This window comes from Sciurus carolinensis (genome assembly GCF_902686445.1).
Source record: "Sciurus carolinensis chromosome 14 unlocalized genomic scaffold, mSciCar1.2 scaffold_126_arrow_ctg1, whole genome shotgun sequence".
Classification (NCBI taxonomy): domain Eukaryota; kingdom Metazoa; phylum Chordata; class Mammalia; order Rodentia; family Sciuridae; genus Sciurus; species Sciurus carolinensis.
This window is the reverse complement of record NW_025920111.1, coordinates 739,218-759,005: the sequence shown is the minus strand read 5'-3', so window position 1 is coordinate 759,005 and position 19,788 is coordinate 739,218. Positions and strand designations below refer to the sequence as shown.

The following is a 19,788-nucleotide window of genomic DNA, read 5'->3' as shown; positions in this document are numbered from 1 at the left end:
CATATAAAAACATTAAAAAGATAGTGCACCATGATAAATTGCAGTTCATCTCAAGGATGTGGGGCTGTTTCAACATACAAAATCAAAAAAACATAATTCTTTTTATCATATGATGATCTCAATAGGTGCAGTAAAAGGATTTGACATAATACAGCAACACTTCATGTTCTAAACATTTGAAAATCTAGGGTTAGTAGGAACATATATCAACATCATAAAAGTTTTATATGCTAAACACAAGGCTAAAATATTTCCAAATAAAGAAAAATTGAAAATATTCTGTCTAAAAACTGGAAAAAGACAAGGATAACCTCTTTCACCACTTTTATTTAACATTGTCCTGGAAACTCTATCCAAAGTAATTAGACAGAAGAAAGAAATTAAAAGTATACAAATAGGTAAAGAAGAACTGAAAATATCACTATTTGCCAATGATATGATTCCATATTTAGAAGATTCAAAAATTTTCACTGAAAACTTCCAGAACTAGTAAGTGAATTTGGCAAAGTACCAGGGTATGAAATCAACACCCATAAATAAAATGCATTCCTATATATCAGTAATAAATCCACTGAAAGAGAAATAAAACTACCCTATTCTCAATAATCTCAAACATATAAAATACTTGGTAATCAACCAACAAAAGAGGTGAAAGACCTCTACAATAAAAACTAGAGAACACTGAAGAAAGAAATTTAAGATCTTAGAAAATGTAAAGACTTCCCATGTTCCTGGACAGGCAGAATTATTATTGCCAAATGGCCATGCTACGTAAAATGTTATGCAAATTTAATGTGATTTCTATTTAAAACCAAATGACATTCTTCATATAACAAGAAAAATCAATCATGAAATCCATTTTGAGAACTAAGATACCCCGAATAGTCAAAGCAATCCTTAGTAAGAAAAGTGAAGCAGGAGGCATCATAATGCCAGACCTCAAACTACACTTCCGAGCTATTATAATAAAAAAAGCATGGTATTAGAATTAAGACAGACACATAGACCAATTGTACAAAATAAAAAACACAGAAACAAATCCTCATATATACAGCTATGTCATACTAGACAAATGTGCCCAAAGCAACCACTAAAAGATAGTCTATTAAACAAATGGTGCTGGTAAAAATGGAAAGCCACATGTACCTAAATGAAATTAAACCTTAATATCTCACTTTACATGAAGCTCAACTCAAAGTGGATCAAAGAACTTTGGCACTTGAACAGAAACTCTGTGACTGGTAGAAGAAAAATTAGGCCCAAATCTTCACCATGTCAGTCTAGTATCTGACTTCCTTAGGAAGACACCAAAAGTGCAAGAAGTTAAATCAAGAATCGATAAATGGGATGGATTCAAATTGAAAAGCTTCTTTTCAGCAAAAGAAACAGTAAATTATGAGAAGAAAGAGAATAGAGGTAGGTTGAAAACCTTTACCACATGCACCTTGGAGAAAGCACTAATTTCTAGGATATATACAGAACTCAAAAAACTTAATATCAAATAAATAACCCAATAAATAAATGGACTAAGGAACTGAATAGACACTTCACAGAAAAATATATACAATCAATCAACAAAAATATAAAAAAATCTTCATCATATCTAGCAATTAGAGAAATGCAAATCAAACTAAGATTTCATCTCACTCCAATCAGAATGGGTATTATCAAGAATACAAGAAAAAATGTTGGCTAGGATTTAGAGAAGAAGGTACACTTACACATTGCTGGTGGGAATGCAAAATGGTGCCAGACTTATGAAAAGCAATATGGAGATTCCTCAGAAAATTTGGAATGGGACCACCATTTGACCCAATTCTCCCACTCCTCAGTTTATATACAAAGGACTTAAAATCAGCATACTACAGTGATGCAACAGCATTGATGTTTATAGCAACTCAACTCAAAATAGCTAAACTATGCAACCAACCTAGGTGCCCTTCAACAGATGAATGGGTAAATAAATGTTATATATATATATATATATATATATATATATATATATAGTGATATATATATAGTGTTTTATATATATATATATAGTGATATATATATATCACTGCTGAACTTTAAAGAAGAATGAAATTCTGACATTTGGTGGTAAATGGATTGAGTTGTAAAATATGCTAACTGAAATAAGCCAAACCCAAAAATCCAAAGTCAAATATTTTCTCTGATATGCAGATTCTAATTCATCAAAAGGGGGGCTAGGGAAAAATAGAGTTACTGTATATTAGGTAGAGTGGGGAGAGAAAAGAGGAAAAGGGTTATGGGTTAGGCAGCATACCAGAGTGATATAGACATTATTACCTTATGAACATATATGACTGCATGATTGATGTGATCCTACAATATATCCACTCTGGAAAATGAGAAATTACACTCCATTTATGTATGATCTATCTAAATGTATAAATGCATTCTATTGTCATGTACAAATAATTAGATGAAATAAAAATATTTTAAAAAAGAGAGTTGGGATAATATGTGTCAGAGGCCAAAGTGAGGCTGGTATGTGAGAGTAATAAATCAATGAGGATATAATTTGAGTGTCAGAAGTCTTGTTGAGGATATTATGTGAGTGTCAGTGACCAAAGTAGGTATTTTTTAGTGTTAGAAGCCACAGTACAGTATTATTTTAGTGTCAGAGCTCCCAATGAGTCTATTAAATATTTCAGAGGTCACAGTGGAGACATTATGTTAGTGTCAGAGTCCTAGTAAGAATATTATCTGAAAGTCACAGGTCACAGAAAGGATACTGTGAGAATTTCAGTGGCCAAACTGAGTGTATTCTATGTCCAATTCCACAGAAAATATATCATGTGAGTCACAGAAGCTTCATTTAGTATGTTGTCATTCTCAGAGGCCATATTGAAAATATGTGAATGTCAAAGGTCATTCTGAGGGTATTAGTTGAGTGACAGAGCCGACAGCAATGATAATATGTGAATGTCAGAAGTCACAGTGTGGGTGTTATATGAATATCAGATGAAGCAAGAGTAATATGTGAGTGTCAGAAACCAAAGTGAGGGTGTTATTTGAGTGTTAGTGGTCAGAGTGAGATTACTATTTGAATGTGAGAGGCCATAGTAAAGGTATTTTGTGACTATCACATTCCACAGGGAGGGTTTTATTTGAGGATCAGAGGACACAGTTAGGCTATTATGTGAGTGAGAGTTGTCACAATGAGCATGCTATGGAATGTCTGGGGCCAGTGAGAATATTATCTGAGTGTATGTGTTCCCTGTGGGGATATGAGAAAGGGTTCAAATAGGGTATTGAGTGGCAGTGGCCATAGTGTAAATATTATTTGAATGTTATAGGACACTGTGAGGATGTTTTTTGAATGTCAGAGGTCACACTGAGGGCATGAAGTGTCAGTGGACACATGAGGATATTATGTGAGTATCTCAATTTACAGAGGGTATTATGTGACTGAGAGAGATCAAAGCATAATTTGTCAGTGTCAGAGGCAACTTTGAGGCTACTATGTGAGTATGACAGGTAAGAAAGAGCATATTATATGTGTCCAAAATTAATTTGGGGCATTTTGTGAGTTTCAAAGGCCACAGTGAGGGTATGGTTTCTGATGTCAAAAAGAGGATATTATGTTAGTTTCAGGGGCAAAGTTGTAAAATTATGGGACTATAAAAGGCCACAGTGTGGGTATTATGTGAGTTTCTTAGGCTACCATGAATGAATTATATCAATGTCAGAGGGAAATATGTGAGTTTCAGAGGTCAAAATCTGCATATTAACTGAGAATAAGAAGGCAAGTGAGGATATTATATGAGTTTCAGAAGTCCCAGTCAATGTACTATGTTAGTGTCAAATGTCACAAAGAGGGCATTTTGTGACAAGACTACAGTGAGTTTATCTTGTGAATATTCAAGTCTAAAGCATGAGAATAAAGGGAGTGTCTGAGCTCAAAGTGAGGGTATGAGTGTCAGAGGTCAGAGTGTAGATATTATATCAATGTAATTGGTTAACTGAGAATATTATTTATTGTCAGAGGTCACAATCGCAATATTTTTTCAGTGTTAGAGGTCCTTATGAGGGTAAAATATGAGAGTCAGAAGCCACAATGATGATGCTATTGTGTGTCAGAAGTCACATTGAAGGTTTTATGTGAGGATCAGAGGACACAGTGAAGGGATGATGTGTCAGTAGACATACTAAGGCTGTTATATCAGCACTTCAGGTGTACTCTGAGCATTATTAGAGTGAAAAGTGTCATAGGGAACATAATATGTGAATGTCAGAACCAATGGTGAGGGTAATATGTAAATGTCAGGTGTCACATTATGGATATTACTGTGTGTTGGAGGTTACAGTGAAAATATTATGTCAGTGTCAGAGGCCAAGTAAGGGTAGTAAGTGTATCAATGTATGCCAGTGGCCCCAGTGAGGGTGTTATATTAGTGTAAGATTTCACAGTGAGGCAATTATGTGAGTTTAAGTGGCCCCAGTGAGGGCATTATGTGAAAGACAGAGACCTCCTTTAGTATAAGTTTTCAATGTCCAAGGCAATTTTGAAGATATCATGTAAGTGTCAGAAATCTCAGTGAGAATATTCAGTGAGTGCCAGGGCACATTGAGGTCATCACATGACATTCAGAGACCACAATGAAGATATTATTTGTGTATCTGACATTAAATTTAGAATATTATGTGAATGCCAGAGGCCACAGTAGGGATATTTTGTCAACATTGTGGACCAACTTCAATATATTAGGTGAATATCAGAGATCTTATTGAGAATATACTATGAATATCAGAGGTCACATTGAGGGTATTATGTGAATGTCACAGAACAGGGGCTAACATGTGAGTGCCAGAGATCAAAGTGAGCCTATTACGTGATTGTGAGAGGTCATAGTGAGGACAGTAGGCAAGTGTGAGAGGCCACATTGAGGGTATTATAACAATTCCAGAAGACAGACATAGGTCATGATGTGACTGCAATATTACATTGAGGATATATGTGAGTGTAGGAGGTCAGGGTGAGGATATAATCTGAGTGTCATTGGATAGAGGGAGTGTATTATGAGAGTGTCAAATGTCACAATTAAGATATAATGAGAGGGTCAGAGGTCAGAGTGAGGTTATTATGACATAAAGAAATCACATTGTGGATATTACTTGAGTGTCAGAAGTCATGTTGAGGATATTATGCATGACTTTGGAACTGTGGACTTCCTTTGACCTTCACCCACACAACTTGTCCATCTGCTAGCCAGGTCCAGGAAATTCCCACCCAAGGACTCTGCCCCATGTCCTCCCATTTTTCCATGGGTCTTGTCTGCAGCTGCAGCCTCCCTCAATGCAGAACTGGCAAGGGGACATTAACCACAGGGTGAGCCTCCAGGTTCATGGGCCCTCCCCTGTGAACTCTCTCTTTGGCACTTACTGTGCCCAGTTGCCTTTCCTGAAGCTGAGAAGCAGCTTGGGGTGGGCTGGGCATGTGGAGTTCCATATCCTTAGCATTAGCAGGACTTACTGTGGGAACTGGCATAGGAGAAGGTAAGGAGGGTGGGGATTCGAGGAGGGGACTTAGGAGACCCTGATAGCTGGGACACCCCAGGCCCAGTTCATGACCACCACTGTTCAGGGGACATGAATAGCACCTCAGTGAGGAGCCCAGAGTCAGCAGGCAGAGGACTTTTGGGAGTCCCTGCAGGGCAGCAGGCACCTGGGAGGGCCTTTAGTCTTCCTGGCCCCCAAGAATCTGGAGTCACTCCTGATGGGCTGGGACCTTTGCTAGTATCAGAAATAAGAAAAAATGAATTTGATCACAATTTGGCCAAAGCTAGGAGAAGCAGATCTAGCAACACCATCCACAACAGCACTGCCATCCACAGGCACTGAGGAAGGAGACATGTGAGTGGCAATCTGGGGCTGTGGAGAGAGTGTAGTCAGTGTCCCCAGTCTCCCTTCCTTCCTGTGTCTGGCTGTGGCCTGGCCAAGCTCCCTTCCTGGGCAGGGAATGGCTGTCTGCAGGGAGCTGGGAATTTGGCAGCAATTATGACAGGCACTGAGGAAAAAGCAATTTGAACATTCTTGAAGTTCTCTCATTTTAACTGGGTCCTGTCTCCATCCCCCATCTATTGCATCCTGCAGAGTTGAGGAGTGTGGGGCACTGTGTTATTTGATCTTGTATGTTGGGTTGATGCAGAGATTAACTCAAGGGCACTCAGAGATTGTGAGTGAGAACACAGAGCTCTGCACCAGCTCCCTAGTGGATGATGGGGAAGCTGCTCAGAAGTTGGTCAGGATCTCACAAGCTACTCAGAAGCCTGGTCAGATCCTGACCAGGATTCTGGTTTGATAGGTTTGGCACCTGGTCAGCCTCACTCTGACAATTCCTCCCTCCTGAGCAACTGCTTTGGAAGATATTGCTCATTGCCCACCAAGTGCTCTGGGCCTGGGTTGCTGGGATGGATGTTTTCCCATCCTTTGAGCTGATCAGATACTTGCTCAGAAGGGAACTGACAGACTGTAGGATTCAGTGGAAAATACCCTTTTAGCCAAAGTGAACACCAAAACAGTTTCCTCAGCTAAGCTTTACCTGTAGTCCTGAAGTACATGCCTGGGGCGTGCCATGTGCAGTAGCAGGTGAACTTGCAGTGGACAGTGACCCTGTCAGCAATTGCCTCTTGTTCAACCAAGACTCCAGTTTCCCTGGCTGCAATCTATGTCCTGTCCAAATGCCCAGGGTCCCTTTTACCTCATGGGACTCCCCTACTGCCCAGGATCTGTGGTTGTAAACCATAAAGATCCCTGAGACATCTGTGAAGATATGGAGCTCACAGCATGTGCTCAGACCTACCTCTCTTCTCACTCCCAATCATCCTGACCCTGTGTGCATCCAGAGATTTGCTCTCTGAGACCCACCCACTCCTCATCCATCCCTAAAGTACATGCACCTGGTCACAGTCCCCAAACACAGAGCTTTCTTTAAAGTTGGAGATGAGAGCCCATATCTCTTCTTTCTCATCTATCCCTTCAGTATTGTGACTCCTACAGTTCTAGCTTGGAGTCCCTCTGTGATTGGGTCAAGCTCCCAGGTGATCCATCTGTGGGGTCAATGAGGTGCCAGCATAGTGACCAGGTGACCCTGGCTGATAACTCACACCCAGGGCCATTGGAAATCATTATACCTGCAATTCAATTCTTTCTTTATTGTTTTTCAAATCAGCATCCATTGCCATGGAAACCTCTGGGTAGGTGGAGGCGATGAGGGCACTGATGACCTGCATGGAGCCTACCCGAGACTTTTACCCAGAGCCTCCCAGCATCTCTGTGGTCTGCAAGCAAAGATATGGAGGCCAGAGGAAGCAGTAAAGGCTTTCACATTCCACTGCCAATGCTGATCAGAAAGGCACATGGTAGACTCTTCCACTCTATCTCTGACCAGGCTGAATGAGGACATCTCCTTTCCACTCCAGAGCACTGAACCAGGCCATCATCTCATAGGGCCAGGAACACCTGTCATCTGGGATTTCCAAAATAACACACACTGCCTTGCTTCTGGAGGGAGGCAAATATTTCTATTGTATTTTCACTACAAATCTTTCCTTTCTGCAGGGTTATGAGTGCCTCAGGTCAGGGTCATAAATCAAACAACCAAGATCAGATACTTTTCTCCAGTTATGGGGAAACTCATCTCCTATGTACACACAGGTTCATCATTCTATCCCTCTCACCTGTGTCCTGGACACACTGTCCAAGATCTGGTCAGCAAAAAATCTGCAGCCACATTCCCAGGCAAAGACAAAATCTGCCCCAGGACCACACTGTCCTCCAAAGACTCAGGATATCCAGAATCTGAAATAAGGTCATTGAAGAAGAGACTTCTGATCTATCTCACAGTGCAGGAGTCTTCCCCTGAGTGTGGTCACTGGGATACAACATCCACAGGGCATGGTGAAGTGGCCACACCTGGAGTCCCAGCTACCAGGAGTGTGAGGTTCCAGAATCCCATGTTTGAGACCAGTCTGGGCCCCTTAGTAAGACCCTGTGTTTAAATTAAAAAATTGTCTGGCAGAAAGATCCTTAATTCCACATGCAGTATCTCAAATCAACAAATATATGTAGGTTTAAACATTCAGAGACAGATGTATCAAGAGCCAGCATCAGGTTCCAGTATAATCCCCGACCTCCTGTGGAGAAGTTGAGTACCCAGAAGTACCAGCCTCACCCTGTCTCACATGCCTGTACTTGCCCCTGGTCACAGTCATATGCTGGGCTCAGCTAGGTGTTTCTAGATGTGATTGCCTGGTTTCTATCTTGGTCTTTTTCTCATATTGATCTGGATGTGCATAGTACTGAACGAAGTCTGGAACTGACCCCTGGCCTTGTACCTCATCTCCTAAATATAGGAAAGCCTAAGTATCTGAATGAGCCCACCACCAAGTGGGGATCCCTCAGTAACTTCTGCCTGTAATCTCACTGGAACACCCAGGCAGAACAGCCTCACAGGCCACAGGACAGGAATTGTTCCTCCTTGACCAGCTCCTGTCTGCATCCTCCTCCTGTATGGTGCTGCCTGTACCACTCAGAGCATGGCCCTAGGGCAAATGCGTCTAGGTTTTGGTATCTGACTTGCCCCTCTTTGCTTGGGTAACACTGGCAAATGAACATCAACCCCTTGAATCTCTTCTGCCACTTGGAAGCTGAGGCAATCACTGATCCCTTATAGTTTTGATACAGATTGTACATGATCCCATGTGTGTAGAGTATCTGGCACTACTCAGGGCATAAAGGATGCTCGCAACCATGGATGCTCTGTCCTACAATCTCCACAGGAGGGTAAAACCAGGAGCCTCCTCCTACCCTCATACCCTCAGGTCAGAGCCCATATGGGTGCTCCCTCCCAGCACACTGCCAATCCTTCCCCACAACCCCCACACAATGTTTACTCACCTTCTCTGCCTCTCCACCAATATTCCACAGTCTGGCTCTCCCTGGAGCCTCCAGAGCACCCCAGAGGAGGCTCAGTGCCAGATTGGGTTACTCCTGAGGAGAGCAGTCCTGCAGCTCAGAGAGGGCCCAGTCTGACCTCAAGAATGATGAGTTCAGCTCTGTTGCAATGCCTTCTTGAGGTTGGCATGCAGGCCTGGCCAAGGCAAGACTGAGGATGGGGCCTTTTGGAGTAAGTTACAGGGCTGTTGAGAGAATGCTGCAGGAAACTTTCAGGTACAGCGCTCTCCAGAAAGAGGTAAGCAGCCAGATCAGAGCTCGATGTGTGAGGACTGCTCTATATCTTCCAGAAAACAAATGTTTCACAAGGGACCATGCTAAGGAATACCACAGTTTTCCTTGACATCCTACCTGTGCACAAATGCACACAGCCCCATTGTCAAACTGCAGAACCACACATGTGCAGAACCAGGGCACCTCAGTTAAATCCATCCCACAGCCCCTGTTCCCACTCTCCAGGTGTTCTTGCAGTTGCACTGTGGCCCTGCACTGTGTCCAATTCCTCTGTTGCTTTACCTTCACTGTTTACCACTTGAGCTCTTTCTCCCTCTCTGAAGAACAAATTCCACATCACATTGCCCTGCACATTTCATGGGACCCTCCTGCCTTACTGCATGGACAACTCTCCTTTCAAGTGCTTCACAATTTCTAGACATGGTCCAGTGTCAGAGCATCCTCTGATTTTTCCATCTGCATCAGTGACCCCAGGAAGGTGAGCTTGGGTCTGTGGCATGTTCTTGTCTCATTTCTAATGAGCTTTTTATGTTCTTCCCACTGGCTCTTTGGACTTGAATGTTTGGAAATGTCCATTTTAACTCCTTCTCACTGGCACTTGTTATTTTCATGTTAAGAAAGACTTTGCCCACTAAGAGTGTGCCATCTGACATCCCTCTCCTTCTTTTATTTATGTTACCAAGTGCTGAGTCCTCAGACCTCACAAGGGTGAATGACTGTGTCCTCCATCTTAGTGTCAGTGGATTCTTTTTCTCCTGAAAGTCCCTATGGATTGCTCTGCATGGAAGCAAGTGTGATATTCTAAATCTCTGACTTCAGGTTCAGTGAAGGTGAGCAGAGGAAAAACCCAGATTTTCCCAGGGGTTTGGGTTCCTCAAGAGGTATGCACCAAGGTGGTCACAGGAGAAGAGCAATAGGAAGGGACACAGGAAAGGAGACTGGGGAGGACATCAGCCCTTGACCCTGGCTGGGAGCAGGAAATGCAGTGTCTGGGAGAGCCTCCACACATGGGCTATGGACAGAATTGGCCCTGCACCCAAACACTTCCAGATATGCTACACCTCTCTAGGCACCATGTGTGTCTGGTAACCTGTGTGTAGAAGTCAGTGCTGGACATGGGAAGGACTATGCACTTGGACCTGTCAGCCCACCATGACTTCCAGAATCAGAAACTGAATGAGGCACCGCTGGCTTGTTGTTCTCCCACCTGTGAATTGAGGATTGCTGCACCAAATCTTGCCCTCACACCTGCTTAGGACTCACCTGATTCATGTTCACAGGTATCCAGTCTATCTAATATCCCTGGTCAGGATGCACCTGATTCATGTTTACAGGCAAACACAACACTGCTCTAATTCAGTTCCCTTCCTGGTCATGCCCACCCTGGGTCACTTGAAGCATCCACAACAGGGAAATGAGCAGCTACCTCCTACTGTAGGATAGTTTCTTGCTTTGTCCATTGACTCCAATTAATGCAGTGATCCTGCAAAGGCTAATAAAGCACAAATGCATATCTATTTAGCCAATCCATGGTGAAGAACTACAGAAATGTGTGGAACTTGCTTCCTGCATTCAAAAATAGCATCATTTCCACCAGGAACACCCACTTATTTTGCACAAAGGAGTTGAGTGCAACAAATGTTCCCTTTGATATGATTTTTTTCTTTGCATTAAAAAAAAGGGAGGGAGTAGCCTGGGCACTTTTGGGAAAGGGCACACACCCACAGACCCAGAGGAGACAGAACACTGGTGGATGAGGAGTGCAAATCCATAGAATCCAGAAGAGTCTGAGTAATGGTGGGTGATAGGTACTCACCAGAGGATGAAGAGCAGACTGAGAACAGAAAACTAAGGGGTGCTTGGTAATAATATTCAGCAAAAATGAGCAACTATGCATGAGTGACTCTCACCACAGGACTCAGAAGACCCTGAGCAAAGGTGTGGTAGGTGAGGTTAAGACTGAAACCAGGGAATGCTGACTACTCTTAGACTGTATATGCCCATACACAGAAGGAAGATGAGGCAGAGAAAAGATTGACTAGGGGAACATAGCACATGGCTCAGATGAGAATGGGCACTGCTGGGTGAGGGTACTCACACAGAGATCCAGAAGAGTACTAAGCCCTACCAGATGAGGTGCAATCACCAAGAGAACATGGAGGGGAAAGGGTACTGGAGGGAAAGTCTCAGTCAATAGCAATATTTATCAAAAACTGAACTCCTGTGTGCAATGGGAGATCTCCAAGGGACTCATATGACACTGATAAATGGTGTATGAATGGAGATTAAGGACAAGACCCAGAGAAGACAGAGAACTGTCAGATAAGGGCCACTCACCCACAAGACAAAGAGCAGTCTCAGCAAGGTTTGCCTTAAGGAAAACACAAAAAGACAGAGAAAAGACTGTGTACTCTTTAGTGAGGGGCAGTCACCCAAAGAACCCAGAGAGGAATGAGGAAGGAATGGTTAGGTAACTCAGAAAAAAGAAACAGAGAAGACTGGGCACTATTGTAATAGTGGTGCTCACCAACAGAACTCAGAAGAAACAGAGCAATGGTGAGGTATGTTAGGTTAAGAAAGAACCCAGAAAAGACTGAGCAATATTAGGCTACTTATGATCACACACAGAAGCCACATGATGTTGAGATAAGATTGTAAATGGGAACTTAGCACATGGCACAGAGCACTGCTGCATGAGGTACACTCAAACAGAGGTCCTGAAATATACTGAGAACTTCTGGATGAGGGGTGCTCACACAAAGAACTCAGAAGACCCTGGGCATTGTTTGTTGAGAGAAGGTTTAGGGTCAAACCCAGAGAAGACAGAGCCAAGATAGATATGGGGTGCTTGACTACAGGATACAGAGGAGACAGAGGTCTTCTGCAAGAGGGGTTCTCACCCATAGAACTCAGAGTTTTGGGAATTTTTGAAAGTGTCCCTTGGACCAATGTTTCATTCACTTCAGGAATAAATGGCAGTGGTCCCTTATCAAAGGTCAAAAGAAGTCTCTATTATGATGGGAAATTGTCCTTGGCCATATTTCACACTGTCCCTTGAAGGTGTACAATGTGCCTGACTCAGAGCTCCTAGGAGCTTTTCTCTTTTGTCAAAAGAGAGCAGTCTGTGAAATATCAGAGAATATCCTGAAAATACTTAAATATATGCTTTCAATCCACTGTTCAGAAAGATGTCAGAAATACTGGCATGCTATATCACTTGAGGAATGGTGTGAAAATGGTGAATGATGAGTGGTATAATTAAGTTCTCTGTGCTGTGGGAATTGACATCACTTAAATTGTCTTGGGGCTTCAGGCATTGGTGACGAGCCTGTCTGCATTTAGTAGCAATGGCCTATTAAGGTTGTTTAAAAGAGGAAGCAACCACATCTCTCTAACTGTCCACAGTCTCATTGGCATGGATACACAGGTAAGGCTGAGATGGTATATTGACATTAGCAGGACTCTCCCAGAGAATTCACTAAGGAAACCAGGTTGCCTAGGTCTCATTGGAGAGTGGGCAATGGTAGATTAAATCTATCCACACAGAATACCCAGATGAAACTGAGCACTAGTGGAAGAGATGCACTCATCCACAGGACTTAGATGACACTAAGCAATGGTGTATGAATGGAGTTTAAGGACAGGATCCAGAGAAGACTGAGTACTTTTAGTTGAGAAATCTGAGCAAGGATAGCCTTGGGGAACCTAGAACATGACAGAGAGAAGACTGATAACTCTTAGGTGAGGAAAACTCACCCAAGGGAAAAGGGTAGAATGAGCAAGGAATGTTTAGGTAGCACAGAAAAAATACACAGTGGAAACTAAGCACTATTAGTTGAAGGTGGCTCACTCACAGGACCCAGAGAAGAATGAGTAACATCAGGTTAGGTGAGTTAGCAACTAAAACAGAATGTTGAGCAATGTTAGAAAAGGGACTATCATCAAGAGGACCTAGTAGAGTCTGAGCACTAGTGGGTGAAGGGCACTCAGCCCCAGTAGTCAGAGTACCCTTAGAAATGATGGGTGAGTGGAGATTTAGGGAAGGACCCAGAGAAGATTGAGCAGAGTTAGATGAGGGGTGCTTGACCACAGGAACTAGAGGAGAATGTCCTCTGTTGGGAGAGGGGTGTTAATCAAGATGACTCAGCCCCTAGATCATTTTCAAGAGAAAAGTTCACATTTACTTCAGGAGTGGTAGGACAGTGGTGCTTCATAAATGTTCTGAAGAACTCCTCCATGATGATGGGAAATTGTCCATGGCAACATTTTAGACTGTATCTTGAACATGTTCATTGTGCCTGATCCAGAGGTCTTAGGTGGTTTTATCTCTCATCAAAAGAGAGCAGTCAGTGATATATCAGAGAAGATCTTGAAAATAATTAAATATAAGCTTTCCATCCACTGATCAGAGGGATGACAGAAATCCTGGGCATACTACATCACTACATCACTCATAAGAGCTGAGTCACTTGAGCAAAATTGTGGAAATGATGGACTATGAGTGGTGGAATGAGGTTCTCAGTGCTATTGGAATTGACAACCATTAAAATTATGTTGTGTTTTCAGACATTGGTGAGGAGGCTGTCTGTGTGGCATCACCAAAGGCCTACTGATATTGTTGGAAATAGGAAGTATCCACACTTTCCAAGTTTGTTCAGTAGTGTTGGTCTGTACATGCATTTAAGTCCAGAGATGTACATTGGCCAAAATGTGACTGAGAGTTCTCTAAGAGAACAATACTACCTAGGGTTCAGTCGAGAGTGAGAACTGGGGGGTGAAGTTTTCCCACCCATAGTACTGAGAGGAGACAGAGCACTGATGTAAGAGGGAATTCACCCATGGGACACAGAAGACCCTGAGCAATGGTGTGTGAGAGGAGCCTAAATAAAGAACCCAGAGAAGCCTGAGAACTCCTAGGTGAGGAGTGTTCAACCCCAGGGCAGAGGACACTGAGTACTGCTGGTCTGGGGGCCTGGCTCACAGGACAGTTTATGTACTTAGTAATCAGGTGAATATAGTGCTCACTGTTCTCCTTTTGTCTGCTTTTCTGATGTGATGTTGAGGCTGATCTGTGGCCTCATGGGATCTTTCCTGTATCCTCTCCTCCCCAGTGTCCTCTCCCCATGGTGGTCTGGGAACAGTGTCCAGGCCAGCCTCTCTCCTTAACTCCCATACAGTTTCTGATGTCATAATGGCATGGGGGAAGGACAGGCACAGTTGACTTTGTTATCAAGCCCTTGGAGAGGGTGTGAGGCCCTTAGTATGATCTGTGTCCACCAGTGTAACCTTTCTTTAGACCTAATGACCTCTGCCTCCTCTGGCTTCAGTTTGAGGTCTGAAGAGCCTGGTTTCAGCTTGTTTCTGATATTGTTGTCACTGAGTTTATGAATGTCTGGTTTGGGGGTACTGTTCATGCATCAGGCATTAGTTCACAATGTGTAACAGAGCTTCAGTGTTCCATCCAGTGCCTGCTGGATCCAGGGGTCTCTTTGCCCCACCATGTGCACAGGGACCCAAAGTTTGGTCTTTCACATTTTGTTCCTCATGATCAGCCCTGAGACACCTGTTTTTCTCCTCTCCCCTCCCCTTTTCCAGCCCTTACCTGGCATGTGCACACTGCTTAGTATCTGTCCCTACTGGAACCATACCCAGACATGATTTACTGGGTCTTTGACACTGATAGCAAGAGTCACATTCTCCTGTGAGGTCCTCAGTGTCAAGTGGGATGAAAGTCGACCACAGGACCTCAATCTTTCCTTGTCCCTAGGACTTTTCAGTCAGGTCACCTGTGACCAGGTTGACCTGCCCCTCCACCACAGACCTGCCCAGAGTCCCCAGTGCTACAGAGTGTGGCATGTAATTATTATCACCCTGCCTCCCCCACAGATTTCCCCAGGGGCAAGTGTTTTATAGGAGGCTAAAATGCCTGAACTCCTGGGGAAGTAAGCAAATGGACCTTGTGTGACTGCAGGACTGCAGCACAGCTGGGGATGCTTGGTCAAGAAGGGCCCAGATTCTCTCCTCTTCTCACCCCCTATTTCTCCTTTCCAAGAGTTTCTGGGATTTACTAAAAGCAGCAGGTATCCTGGTGATGATTAGGGTGGCAGTGTACCCAAACCCCAAGTTCTCAAACACCAAGCTCAAGGTGTATGCTGCTCTCAGAGGCAGCCTCAGCCTGACCCATACCCTGAGTCCCTCTTCATTTCTCCTCCTCCTACTTGTCAGGATGGGGAGGGCCCTCAGGTTGGGACCCTGGTGTCTCTCTAAGATGCTCAGGGTGACTTCAAACTTGATCCTTCTGCTTAACCTCCTGAGTGCCTGTCATCATAGGTGGGACACCCTGCCAACCTCATCCCCCTTCTTGTTCAAAAGGGGACCTTCCTTCACAAGGGCCATGTCAGGGAAGCCAGAAGAGTCAGACCGCACTGAAGTCACTCAAGGAGCACAGTGGGTCTAAGGTCACACATAGTCAAGTTCACTTGTGTTTTGATGCTGAAGCCTGGTCAGTCACACTTTGAGAAGGGCCAAGCAGAGCCCTGAAAAGCTGCCTACCCCCACCATGTCTACCAAGGCTAATTGTATCAATATAAAATGCTCATTAAATAATAACCTGAGCATATAATGTTTCTCCCATGTGCCTTCCTCTCCTCCTGCCCCAGGCCAAATCTGTTCACTGGGAAAATTGGTCTGTGTTCAACTACAACCATTTTCCTCTTTAACTAGACATGGAAAAATGTTTCTCTCATATCACCTCCCCTCAGAACTGTGAGTCTTGTCATGAAACTAAGGTTTCTGGCAGAAATGCTTTCAAATATGAAATTAAACATTCATTAGAAATTTTTCCCTTCAGATGGTTTTCCAGCAGAGCATTTCACAGGGTCAGAACAGAAGAGGATCCAGTCACCTACCGTTCTGTTCCTCTTCAAATAATGCCAGTGTTTCAGTTTCTCAACATTTTCTCCTGTGTTAAGTCAACTGAATAGAACACAGTTAAAAAAGTAGCACTTTTAAATGGAAGTTCATTCCAATGAGTTTCCAGCAAGATGCTGTAGTAGAAACTAGGTCCCCTTGGGACCTGTATTTCTTAAGAGTAGGCATTTCTAGAGATGAAATACCTGTCAGGAGCTGATAGTTTATAACATTCTCATGAAAATGCTGACGTATTTAATCAGCAAGTTCTTGAAGAATGAAACACACCAGAATTTTATGGCATGAAATTCAAAAGTCAACTGCAGTAGTTTGTGGGAAGTAGTAGACTTCTGGGGCACACTCCCAGTATCTCTGCAAATGAATTGGACTTGTATACTTGGGCCTGCTCCATGTCAGCCTAAATGTCAGCTGGGGACCCTAGAAATGATGACAAAAGAGATCTGATATTTGTACTGCATTTTCTCCGTCTGTTGTATGGTGCGTTGGGAAGATACTGTTTTTTATTTGTTTTGTTTTGTTTTTAAGAAATGAGGGAGTTTATATCGAATGCATATTACTATTTCTGCTGATGGCCCAAAGTGAGTATTTAAAAATTGGTATCCTATTTGGAGTTCTATAAGCCTCTTGTACTTGGTTTTCCATTTCATTCTTCAGATTTGGGAAATTTTCTGATATTATTTCATTGAATAGATTGTTCATTCCTTTGGTTTGTTTCTCTAAGCCTTCCTCAATCCCAATAATTCCTAAATTTGGCCTTTTCATGATATCCCATAATTCTTGTAGATTCTGTTCATGATTTCTTACCATCTTCTCTGTTTGGCCAACTTTGTTTTCAAGATTAAATAATTTGTCTTCAATGTCTGAGGTTCTGTCATCCAGGTGTTCTATCCTATTGGTTATGCTTTCTATGGAGTTTTTAACTTGGTTTATTGTTCCCTTCATTTCAAGTATTTCAGTTTTTTTTTTTTTCAGTATCTCTAACTCTTTATTGAAATGATCTCTTGCTTCCCGTATTTGGTCTTTTAACTGTTGATTGGTGTGATCATTTAATGCCTGCATTTGCTCTTTCATCTCCTCCTTCAATGCCTGCATTTGCTCTTTCATCTCCTCATTTGCTTCTCTGATTGTTTTAATTATGTATTCTGAACTCCCTTTCTGACATTTCTTCTGCTGTGCTGTCATTGGGTTTTATTGATGTAGTATCTAGGTGTGTTTGGGACATTTTCTTCCCTTGTTTTCTCATATTGGTCAGATGTCAGTGGGAATCTGAGATATTGCAGATTTCCTCTATTGGCTTATAGTGTCCCGGTAGATTTCCAGTGTATCACCTCCCAGCCTTCAGTAGCCTGAAGTCTTGGAGAAACTTGATAATGCAGTGCTTCCAAAGAAAGCTGCCCCTAGTCCCCTACTGGTTCCAGGGCTTGGAGCTGGTTCTGTGCGGAAAGGCTCTCACTGGGGGCCTGCACCGTGCAGCAGGCCATGTGGGGGGAGCCCACCACCGGAGTGTGGAAGGCTGCCTGGGAAAGACTCTAGCTGCCCTGCCCTGCTCTGATAAGCCACCCCTATCTGTGCCTGCTGCCCAGGCCAAGTTTCGCCCAGTGGGGGAGACTCACCCTGTGACTCTATTTTTGCCCAAGTCTCTCAATGCCTCCCCTTCTTGAGTCCTGGGTTCTGGAGCGACTGGAGATGCAGTCACCCTCTAGGCCACCATCTTGGATTGCCCTGTGGAAAGAGCCTGCAGCTGGAGTGGGCAGAGCTGCCTGGAGAAGTCTCTGGCTGCCCTGCCCTGATCCCAGAGGCTGCTTGCGGATCGAAGCTCTCCATTGGCTCGGGGACTTGTGGCTGGCTCTATGTAGAAAGTGTCTCACTGGGCGGTCTGTTCCGAGAAGCTAGCCTTGAAAGGCGCCTCCCACCGCAGGGGTCCAGGCTGCTTGAGGAGGTCTCTGGCTGTCCTGTCATGGTCCCTAAAGCCACTTACAGGACGGAGCACGCTGCGCTGGCTCCGGGACTTGGAGTTTGTTCTGATCAGAAAGGCTCTCACTAAGGGGCCTGCTCCAAGAACCTGGAGAAGCTGGCTGTGTGGGAGGGGCCCAGTGCCGGAGTGCACAGGGCTGCCTGTGGAAGACTCTAGCTGCCCTGCCCTGCTCTGATAAGCCACCTCTATCTGGGCCTGCCACCCGGGCCGAGCTTTACCCAGTGGGCAAACTCACCCGTGGCTCTATTTTGGTATCCTATCCCTTAATCACTGGAGTTCCAGCTTCAATTCAAATGAAGAATTTTTACAGACTTTTGTTGATTTCATGGATGTTCTGAAGCCATACTTTGTAGAATTGTGTGAAGTATATGGTGTTCTCATCATTGCCATGGTTCTGGGAGTTTTTTGATTGTGCTTTGTAGGGTAAGAAATGATACAAGAACATGTGTTTGAAAGAACTTACATTTAAAGAATAAAATCGGAGACATTAGGTATGAGGCTTGTTTGTGGTGGATGTAAGCAATTTCAAGCAAATAAAAAGAATTTTGTGTCTTGGAAATACTTTAGATTCTCTTGTTTGTGATCTATAACTCCCATCACATCTTTAGTTATTCTTCAAAATGGTCTATTGTTGAAATTCAGGGTTCACTCCTAGTGGTTGTCATTTTTGTATTTTAACAGAGATATATTTTTTTGTTTAAATCTCTGATGTTGAGTGAACTATTTTGAGATCCATCATTCAGTAGTGCACTTCTGAATTTGTACTTATTTAAATTTAAGTGCTTGTGTGTTTTTCCATTCCCATAAGCCATTACATAAGTTTATATTTCATTTCATTTTATTCTATTCCACAATGTACTTGTGCAGAGTAAGGAAAGACTTTACTCAGAGCTCATATGCCAGAAAAGCCAAATCACTAATTTCACTAGACACTAATTTTAAAATAAATTACTATAATTAAATTGCAGAGGGCTCAATAGAGTAGACAGAGAACAGGGAAAACAGGTTTAAGGATGAGTGCTGGGGACAAAATTAGAGTTAATTATTGTCCATGTTTTTGTGATCATGTCAAAATGCATCCTAACAATAGATGAAACTAAAAAAGTGAAGACAAATCTGGCTCACTCTGGAAGGAGACCTATTTAACTTCTTTGTTTTCACACAAAGCAATCCCATGTGTCTTGAATGCTACCTTCTGTCTTCATTCTCTATTTCCCACTCTTCCTCCCTCTCTTGCTTCTTTTCTATTCATCAGTAGATATCTCCATTTACTCTCCAGGATTTCTTCTCATAATCAAGCACTTGGAAATCAAACACTGCCAGGGAATATAGTCATTGATATTGAGTGTCAATACTCTTGAGTTTTTTATTTTAGACAGACATGAGAAATATATTTATTAAATGTTTTTTTACATTCCCATATACCATTACATAGGTTTGTGTTTCATTTTATTTTATTCCAAACCTTAACTACTGTGGATCAATATAGGACACATTCGATTTCTTTATTATGACTGATACTCAGAAAAAAAAAAGCTCACCATCTTCAAAAAATTAGAGCTACATGCAAAATATTTTCATCCAGAAGATTATTGTTTACCAATGTCAGAGAATGGAAGAAAGTACTTTTCTTTTCTCTGGGAATGCCCTCTCTGCCTACTGCAAGA

At 42.9% G+C, this 19,788-nt stretch overlaps 1 pseudogene; it reads right to left on the bottom strand.

Moving 5' to 3' along the window:
* LOC124973345 (M-phase inducer phosphatase 2-like) overlaps nucleotides 1-7,259 on the bottom strand; it is a 75,137-nt pseudogene extending 67,878 nt beyond the window's left edge.
* Between the last annotated feature and the right edge of the window lie 12,529 nt (nucleotides 7,260-19,788).